At 38.7% G+C, this 9,766-nt stretch overlaps 1 non-coding gene across 1 annotated transcript; it reads left to right on the forward strand.

Annotated features, from left to right (window-relative positions):
* The first annotated feature begins 1,130 nt into the window (after positions 1-1,130).
* Positions 1,131-1,238, forward strand: LOC127740191 (small nucleolar RNA R71). The gene has a single exon (XR_008000872.1). It is a non-coding gene; the product is annotated as a small nucleolar RNA R71 (small nucleolar RNA).
* The last annotated feature ends 8,528 nt before the right edge of the window (positions 1,239-9,766 follow it).

A 9,766-nucleotide genomic window follows, 5' to 3' on the forward strand; every position in this document is an offset into this window, starting at 1 on the left:
CTGCCCTTGTGGAGGGCAGGGCAGAGTTTTTTGGTGCGCTTGATTCTGCCCGTGCGTGCGTGCTGTTGCTGCCGAGAGTCCTTGGTGCACCAATCTGGTGCGCTGGCTGTGCACCACAAAATGCTGCCCTGCCCTCGCGGAGGGCAGGGCAGTGTTTCCAAAAGTGAAGCCTCCTTGATCCTTGGCATCACATTGTGCTCCGCCCTTGAGGAGGGCAGGGCAGTGTTGCTTCTCAAGCTTGTTTCATTATGTTGCCCTCCTGGAGGGCAGTGTGCCCTTGTGGAGGGCAATGTTTGCTTCCTCCCTTCCATGTGCCACACTTCTTATCTCTTGGGCCACTCTTTCTTAAGCCACGCTTCCTTTTTTCTTCTTTTCTTCACCTTCAAATAATCAAAACAACTACTCAAAGTATCACTAAATTCACAAGGCTTATAAATCAATTAAAAATCAATTAAATTTATCTCAAACCTCATGAGTTAGCATCAATTTAATGGTAGTTGCTTGATTTAAAGAAGTTATGCATTTTCATTCCAAATCACTTACTTAGGATGCAAGAAAGTGCATAAAGACTAATAAAACAAGTGAAATTAGCTTGAAAAATGGGTATATGATGACTTGTCATCAGCATTGTTGTTGGAATTGAGGTTGTAGCGTCTCTGATCTTGACCTTGGTCTTGTTGATTTTCCCATCCAAAGTTGGGGTGATTTCTCCATCCAGAGTTGTAAGTTTTGGAGTATGGATCATGGATTTGTCTAGGTGAGTTTCCAACATAGTTGGCTTGCTCCCAGTCACCTTCTTCTCTTATATTCACTCCTTCTTGAACTGGTGATAAAGTGATGGCAGCTGCAACTTGGTTTTCCTCTACCTTCTTAGTAAGATCTGCTAGCTGCTTGGTGATCATCTTATTTTGAGCTAGCAATGCATCCATGTGGTTCAGCTCCATTACTCCTCTAGTGTTACTTCTTTCGGAGGAATAGAAGTAGTCATTCTCAATAACTATTTCAATGACATCTATGGCTTCTTTAATTGTTTTCTTCTTGTTTAGAGAGCATACTGATGAATGATCTATGGCCTTCTTTGACTCATAAGAAAGACCTTTATAGAAAATGTGAAGTTGAACCCATTCATTGAACATTTTTGGTGGGCATCTTCTTGTTAAGTCCTTGAATCTCTCTCATGCTTCATAGAGAGTCTCACCATCTTGCTGCCTGAAAGTCGGTACCTCAGCTCTCAGCCTGTTGATTCTTTGAGGAGGGTAGAATCTTGCCAAAAATTTGTTCACCATATCTTCCCAATTTGTTAAGCTCTCCTTTGGAAAGGATTCAAGCCTTTTGGATGCCTTGTCCCTGAGTGAAAAAGGGAACAAGAGCAGCCTATAGACATCCGGGTGGACTCCATTAGACTTCACAGTGTCACAAATTCTCAGGAAGGTGGTTAGGTGTTGATTGGGGTCTTCTTGAGCACTTCCTCCAAATGAACAATTGTTCTGAACAAAGGTGATGAGCTGGGGTTTTAGTTCAAAGTTGTTGGCATGTATGGTGGGCTTCTGAATGCTACTTCCACAGTTTCCTGGATTAGGATTAATGTAGGAGTCTAGAACTCTCCTTTCTTGCCCAGCACGGTTTGCAGGGCCTTCTCTAGCATGGTTGTGAGCTTCTTCTTCATGATTGTTTTCCAAATTCTCTTCCATGTTGGGTTTAAAGTACTCTTCCTTTTCCTCAGCACCAACAATTACTTTCCCTCTTGCTTCCCTCCTTAGTCTCCAGAAGGTCCCTTCAGGTTCTGAATCGAATGAAGTTGAAGCTCCCTCTCTTTTCCCTGTCATACAACTAACAAAACACACAGCAAGAGATAAAATGAAGAGATTATTCTTGTTCGAATAATTGTTAGTGTAAATGATGCAAATTATCAAACAGTTAGTGGGTTAGTGAGCAGAATTATAATCAACAAAGAAAAACAAAGAGGGTGAAGGGGATGAGGAAGAAACTAAACAAACTGAAGGTAATCGACCGAATCAAATAACAAATAAAGAAAAAGAAAAATTCTCAATCTAGTGATCTTCCAACTTAATCATTGTTGATCCAAAATCAATCCCCGGCAACGGCGCCATAAACTTGATGCATGAAAACTTGTCTCTCAACAAATTTCCCTTCGGCAAGTATACCGAATTGTCGTCAAGTAAAAACTCACAATAGAGTGAGGTTGAATCCCACAAGGATTGATTCGTCAAGCAATTTTAATTGGAAGATTATGCTAGTTGAGCTACACAAAAAGTGGATGTAGAATTGCAGAAAATTAAATGGCAGGAAAGTAAATAACAGAAAATAAAGTGCAAAATCTTAAATGGGGATTTGGGGCAATGAGCATGAAAATAAATGACAGAAAGTAAAGAAAATGGGTAAGATCAGAAATGGGGAAATCATTGGGTTCAGGAGATGTTGCATTCTCCGGATCAAGTTCATTCTCATCTCTTCCTCAATCAATGCATTCATTAATCTCCTTGGCAATCTTAAGTGATTGATATTACTATATCCGCCCAAACCCCAATTTGGGCCAACATGAGAAAGCATTTCTAGCATGATCTCCTCATTCCTTTTCCAAGGCTCAGAGAAGATCCAATTATGGAGAGTTTATTTCCCAAGATAACAATCCAATTAGATGAAGATCGAAAGCTTTCTAGTAAGATCAAGAGAAAAGAAAGAAGAAGAAGAATGAAAACCATAATTGATCCATCAAATTACAATAGGGCTCCCTAACGCAATGAAAGGCGTTTAGTTGTTCATAGCTCTAGAAATAAAAAACGGCAGAAAAGAAGAATCCATGCTAAAAGTGCAGAAAAGTAAATATACAGAGGTAGTTTTCCAAAGTGCCAAGCTTCTCTATAGTTCAAAACTACTCCTATATATACTACTCCTTTTGATCTTCTAGTGAGTTCTTCAAGTCTTGGATGTGGGCTCTGGATCTTGAGTTGAAGCAGTTCTAATCTTTAGTGGGCCCAACTTGTAGAGAAGTATGAATTAGGCATGGGTGTTAGTGAGATTAACGTTAAGTGACATTGTGGGTTCGAGAACGTTAGTGGCAATCACTTTTTCCACTAACGTTCCACCCTCAAATACCTCACGTTAACTACAACGTTAGTGGCACTAACGTGACCACTAACGTTGCTTTCTAAATCTTTGCTAACGTTATTGGGACTCACTTTTCCCAATAACGTTGGCTTATACTCCTTTCGCAAGCGTTATTGGGACTCACCTTTCCCAATAATGTTGCTATGTGCCTTTTGTCCCTACGTTAGAGTTCACATTAGTGTAACTAACATGGCTCTTAACGTGGGTATGCTTCACCTTCGAGAGCATTAGTGACACTTACCTTTGTCACTAACGCTCCAAGTGCCTCTATTCTTCACGTTAAAGCTCACGTTAACTAGGTTAACGTGGCTCTTAACGTGGTAGTAATGCCATCTTCCAACGTTAGTGACAAAGGTGAGTGTCACTAACATTGGCTCATCAATCCTCAACTCCACGTTAACTCTCACGTTAGGGGTCTTAACGTGACCACTAATGTGGGCAATGCTAGTTGATCCAACGTTAGTGACAAAGGTGAGTGTCACTAACGTTGACATTGTTCTTCTCTTCCACGTTAGAGTTCACGTTAACTAAATTAACGTGACTCTTAACGTGGCTCATTGCCAAGTTTTGGAACGTTAATGGTGTTCACTTTTACTACTAACGTTGGAGCAGAACGTTATTGGTGTTCATGTTTTCCCCTAACATTGGAGTTCTCTTTTGTCTCCACGTTAACTAAGTTAACGTAGCAAGTAATGTGAGCTATTGATGGCTTTGCAGGCATTATTGGTGATCACTTTTCTCATTAACGTTGCAAGCTATTTACCACTCCACGTTAGTGTTCACATTAACTAGATTAACGTAAGTACTAACGTGGTTCTTCCTTGCTTCCTTTGCCCTGAAATCAAGCAAATAAAGTGCATCAAAGCTTTAGCCAAAGTCATGAGATTATGCATCATCAATTTATCATGCAATTCTAGCAAAATCCTCATGAAATCATATGAAATTCACAAGAGTTGCTTGAATCAAGGTGTATGTGTATTTTCATCCAAAACTTCCCTTATTTACTAAGAAAATGCATGAAACTACCCTAAAACAGTAAAGAAAAGGTCAGTGAAACTGGCCTAGATGCCCTGGCATCACTCTATTACTGAGCTATGGACCCTTGAGATGAATCTCTCCATCTCCCATGACTCGAAAGTGGAAGCTTTTGTCTTCCCTTTCCTCTTTCTAGAGGTTTCTCCGGTCTTAGGTTCCATAAATGGTTATGGAAAAGCAAAAAAGCTATGCTTTTACCACACCAAACTTAGAATGTCACTCGTCCTCGAGCAAAAGAAGAAAGAATAGAAGAAGAAGAGGATATAGAGGAGAGGGAGAGATGTGGGGTGGGTTTGGGTGAGAAAGAGATTTTGAATTTGAAGGTAGGTGGGGTTTATGGGGAAGAATGGAAGGAGTTGAGTGGTGAAGAAGTGAGAAGGTGAGTTGAGGTAGGTAGGGATCTTGTGGGGTCCACAGATCCTAAGGTGTCAAGGATTTATATCCCTGCACCAATGAGGTGTGTAAAATGCCCTCTGCATGCAATCCTGGCGTTTAACGCCAGATTGATGCTTGTTTCTGGCGTTAAACGCCAGTTCTATGCTTGTTTTGGGTGTTCAACGCCAGTCTGCAGCATGTTTCTGGCGTTGAACGCCAACTTTCCTCAGGGTGCAATCCTGGCATTTAAACGCCAGATTGCTGCATATTTCTGGTGTTCAACGCCAGATTTATGCTCTGTTCTGGCACTGAACACCAGCTAGATGCTCCTTACTGGCGTTTAAACTCCAGTAGGCTCTTCCTTTAGAGTGTGCTTTTTCTTCTGCTATTTTTTATTTTATTTTTAATTTTTTGCAATTGTTTTGTGACTCCACATGATCATGAACCTAAGAAAACATAAAAGAACAATAAAATAAAAAATAGAATTAGATAAATAAAAATTGGGTTGCCTCCCAATAAGCGCTTCTTTAATGTCAATAGCTTGACAGTGGGCTCTCATGGAGCCTCACAGGTGATCAGGTCAATGTTGTAGACTCCCAACACCAAACTTAGAGTTTGAATGTGGGGATTCAACACCAAACTTTGAGTTTGGTTTTGGCCTCCCAACACCAAACATAGAGTTTGATTATGGGGACTTTGTTTGACTCTGTACTGAGAGAAGCTTTTCATGCTTCCTCTCCATGGTTGCAGAGGAGGATCCTTGGGCCTTAAACACAAGGTAGTCCCATTTAATTGAAGGACTAATTCCCCTCTGTTAACATCAATTACAGCTCTTGCTGTGGCTAGGAAGGGTCATCCAAGGATGATGCATTCATCCTCATTCTTCCTAGTCTCTAAGATTATGAAATCAGTAGGGATGTAAAGGCCCTCAACCTTTACTAACACGTCCTCTACTAATCTATAAGCTTGTCTTTGTGATCTGTCTGCCATCTCTAATGAGAATGTGGCAGGCTGTACCTCAATTATCCCCAGTTTCTCTATTACAGAGAGTGGCAAAAGGTTTATACCTGACCCCAGGTCACACAGAGCCTTCTCAAAGTTCATGGTGCCCACGGTACAGGGTATTAAGAATTTACCAGGATCTTATTTCTTTTGAGGTAAAGTTGCTGAACCCATGTATCTAGTTCACTAATAAGCAAGGGAGGTTCACCTTCCCACGTATCATTACCAAATAACTTGGCATTCAGCTTCATGATGACTCCTAGATATTGAGCAACTTGCTCTCCAGTCACATCTTCATCCTCTTCAGAGGAAGAATAGTCTTCAGAGCTCATGAATGGCAGAAGGAGGTTTAATGGGATCTCTATGGTCTCTCTATGACCTTCAGATTCCTTTGGGTCCTCAATAGGGAACTCCTTCTTGCTTGAGAGACGTCCCATGAGGTCTTCCTCGATTCACGTTCTCTCCTTCATCACTAGGTTCGGCCATGTTGATTATGTCAATGGCCTTGCACTCTTTTTTTGGATTCTCTTCAGTATTGTTTGGGAGAGTACTAGGAGGAAGTTTAGTGATTTGCTTACTCAGCTGGCCCACTTGTGCCTCCAAATTTCTGATAGAGGACCTTGTTTCACTCATGAAACTTAAAGTGGTATTAGACAGATCAGAGACTATGTTTGCTAGGTTAGAGGTGCTCTGCTCAGAATTTTCTGTCTGTTGCTGTGTAGATGATGGAAAAGGCTTGCTATTGCTAAACCTATTTCTTCCACCATTATTGAAGCCTTGTTGAGGCTTTTGTTGATCCTTCCATGAGAAATTTGGATGATTTCTCCATGAGGGGTTATAGGTGTTGCCAAAAGCTTCCCCCATGTAATTTACCTCTGCCATTGCAAGGTTTTTAGGATCATAAGCTTCTTCTTCAGAAGATGCCTCTTTAGTGCTGTTGGATGCATTTTGCAACCCATTCAGACTTTGAGAAATCATGTTGACTTGCTGAGTCAACATTTTGTTCTGAGCCACTATGGCATTCAGAGCAGCAATTTCAAGAACTCCCTTCCTCTGAGGCGTCCCATTACTCATGGAATTCCTCTCAGAAATGTACATGAATTGGTTATTTGCAACCATTTCAATAAGTTCATAAGCTTCTGCAGGCGTTTTCTTTAGGTGAATGGATCCACCTGCAGAATGGTCCAGTGACATCTTAGAGAACTCAGATAGACCATAATAGAATATATCTAACATGGTCCACTCTGAAAACATGTCAGAAGGACACTTTTTGGTCATCTGCTTCTATCTTTTCCAAGCTTCATAGAGGGATTCACCATCTTTTTGCTTGAAGGTCTGAACATCCACTCTGAGGTTGCTCAGCTTTTGAGGAGGAAAGAACATAGCCAAGAAGGCCGTGACCAGCTTATCCCAAGTCTAACCATGATCTAGCTCTGTGTCTTACAGCAAAAGGGAAAAGCATGAGCCTGTAGACTTCAGGATCTACTCCATTAGTCTTAGCAGTCTCACACATCTGCAAGAACTCAGTTAAAAACTAGTAGGGATCTTCTGATGGATGTCCATGAAACTTGCAGTTCTGTTGCATTAGAGCAACTAATTGAGGCTTCAGCTCCAAATTGTTTGCGCCAATGGCAGGAATTGAGATGCTTCTTCCATCAAATTTGGAAGTAGGTGTAGTATAATCACCAAGCATCCTCCTTGCATTATTGTTGTTGGGTTCGGCTGCGATATCCTTTTCTTGTTCGAAAATCTCAGTAAGGTTGTCTCTGGATTGTTGTATTTTAGCTTCTCTTAGTTTCCTCTTCAGAGTCCTTTCAGGTTCAGGGTCATCTTCAACAAGAATGCCTTTTTCCTTGTTCCTGCTCATATGAGAAGGAAGAGAACAGAAAAGGAAGAGGAATCCTCTATGTCACAGTATAGAGATTCCTTTATGTTAGTAGAAGAAAAAGGGAATAGAGGAAGGGAAAAGGGTCAAGAATCCAAACACAAGGGGGAGGATAGGTGTAAATTCTTGAGTAGAAGAGAAGTGTTAGTAGATGAATAAATAAATAGATGAAGAAGAGAGAGAGAGAGAGAGAGAGAGAGAGAGAGAGAGAGAATGATTTTCGAAAATTAAAGGGGAAATAAAATTAAAATTAAAATTTAAAATAATTAATTAATTTAAAAAGAATTTTGAAAGAGGAGGGAGAAGTTTTCGAAAATTTAGAGAGGGAAAAGTAGTTAGGTGGTTTTGAAAGAGATAAGAAACAAACAAAAAGTCAATTAGTTAGTTGAAAAAAAAGATTTGAAAATCAATTTTGAAAAGATAAGAAGTTAGAAAAGATATTTTGAAATCAAAGTTTTTGAAAAAGATATTTTAAAAAGATAAGATTGAAAAAAAGATATTTTAAAAAGGATTTGATTTTTAAAATTAAAATTAATTACTTGACTAACAAGAAACTAAAAGATAAGATTCTAGAATTTAAAGATTGAACCTTTCTTAACAAGAAAGTAACAAACTTCAAATTTTTGAATCAATCACATTAATTGTTAGTAAAGCCTTTGATAAACATGAATTAAAGATAAGAAAAAGATTTTAAAATTCAAATTAAAAATTTTCTAAAAATAGTAAGAAAAATGAAAAAGATTTTATTTTTGAAAAATTTTTGAAAAGATAAGATTTTTAAAAATGAAAATTTGAGTTGACTTATAAGAAATAGCTAAGTTTAAACAAATTTTTTGACTAAGTAAACTCAAATTTTCGAAAATTATGAGAGAAATAAGGAAAAGATATTTTTTGATTTTTTTTTTAATAAGGAGAGTGAAAAACACAAAAATGACTCAAAACATGAAAATGCAAGATCAAAACACATAATGCATGCAAGAACGCTTTGAATGTCAAGATGAACACCAAGAACACATTGAAGATCATGATGAACATCAAGAACTTATTTTTGAAAAATTTTCAAGAAAAAAAAACATGCAAGACACCAAACTTAGAAATTTTTAATGCTTAGGCTCTATGAATGCAAAAAACCATATGAAAAATAAGTGAAGATCAAACAAGAAGACTTGTCAAGAACAACTTGAAGATCATGAAGAACACATGCATGAGTTTTCGAAAAATGCACATATTTAAAAAAAAACATTCAATTGACACCAAACTTGAAAATTGACACTAGACTCGAACAAGAAACACAATATATATATATAAAAGAAAAATTTTGAAATATTTTTGAAAACTTTTTGAAAAGAAAATAAAAAGAAAATTACCTAATCTGAGCAACAAGATGAACCGTTAGTTGTCCAAACTCAACAATCCCCGGCAACGGCGCCAAAAACTTGGTGTACGAAATTTTGATTTCTAACTCAGCACTTTCTTCACAACTTCGCATCACTAACCAGCAAGTGTACTGGGTCGTCTAAGTAATAAACCTTACGTGAATAAGGGTCGATCCCACAGAGATTGTTGGTATGAAGCAAGCTATGGTCATCTTGTAAATCTCAGTTAGGCAGATAATAAATGGTTATGGAGTTTTCAAATAATAATAATAATTAAACAGAAAATAAAGATGGAAATACTTATGTAGATCATTGGTGAGGATTTCAGATAAGTGTATGGAGATGCTTTGTCCCTGTTGGATCTCTGCTTTCCTACTGCCTTCCTTCAATCCTTCTTATTCCTTTCCATAGCAAACTATATGTAGGGCATCACCGTTGTCAATGGCTACATCCCATCCTCTCAGTGAAAAAGGTCCAAATGCTCTGTCATGGCACGGCTAATCATCTGTCGGTTCTCGATCATGTCAGAATAGAATCTATTGATTCTTTTGCGTTTGTCATCACGCCCAACAATTGCGAGTTTGAAGCTCATCACAGTCATTCAATCCCAGAATCCTACTCGGAATACCACAGACAAGATTTAGACTTTTCGGATTCTTATGAATGCCGCCATCAATTCTAGCTTATACCACGAAGATTCTGATTAAGGAATCCAAGAGATATGCGGCCGGCCTAAGGTAGAACGGAAGTGGTTGTCAATCACGCATTCATAGGTGAGAATGATGATGAGTGTCACGGATCATCACATCCATCAGGTTAAAGTACGAATGGTATCTTAGAGTAGGAATAAATTGAATTGAATAGAAAATAGTAGTAATTGCATTAAAACTCGAGGTACAGCAAAGCTCCACACCCTTAATCTATGGTGTGTAGAAACTCCACCGTTGAAAATACATAACTGATG

Source organism: Arachis duranensis, chromosome 6, assembly GCF_000817695.3.
Source record: "Arachis duranensis cultivar V14167 chromosome 6, aradu.V14167.gnm2.J7QH, whole genome shotgun sequence".
NCBI lineage: Eukaryota > Viridiplantae > Streptophyta > Magnoliopsida > Fabales > Fabaceae > Arachis > Arachis duranensis.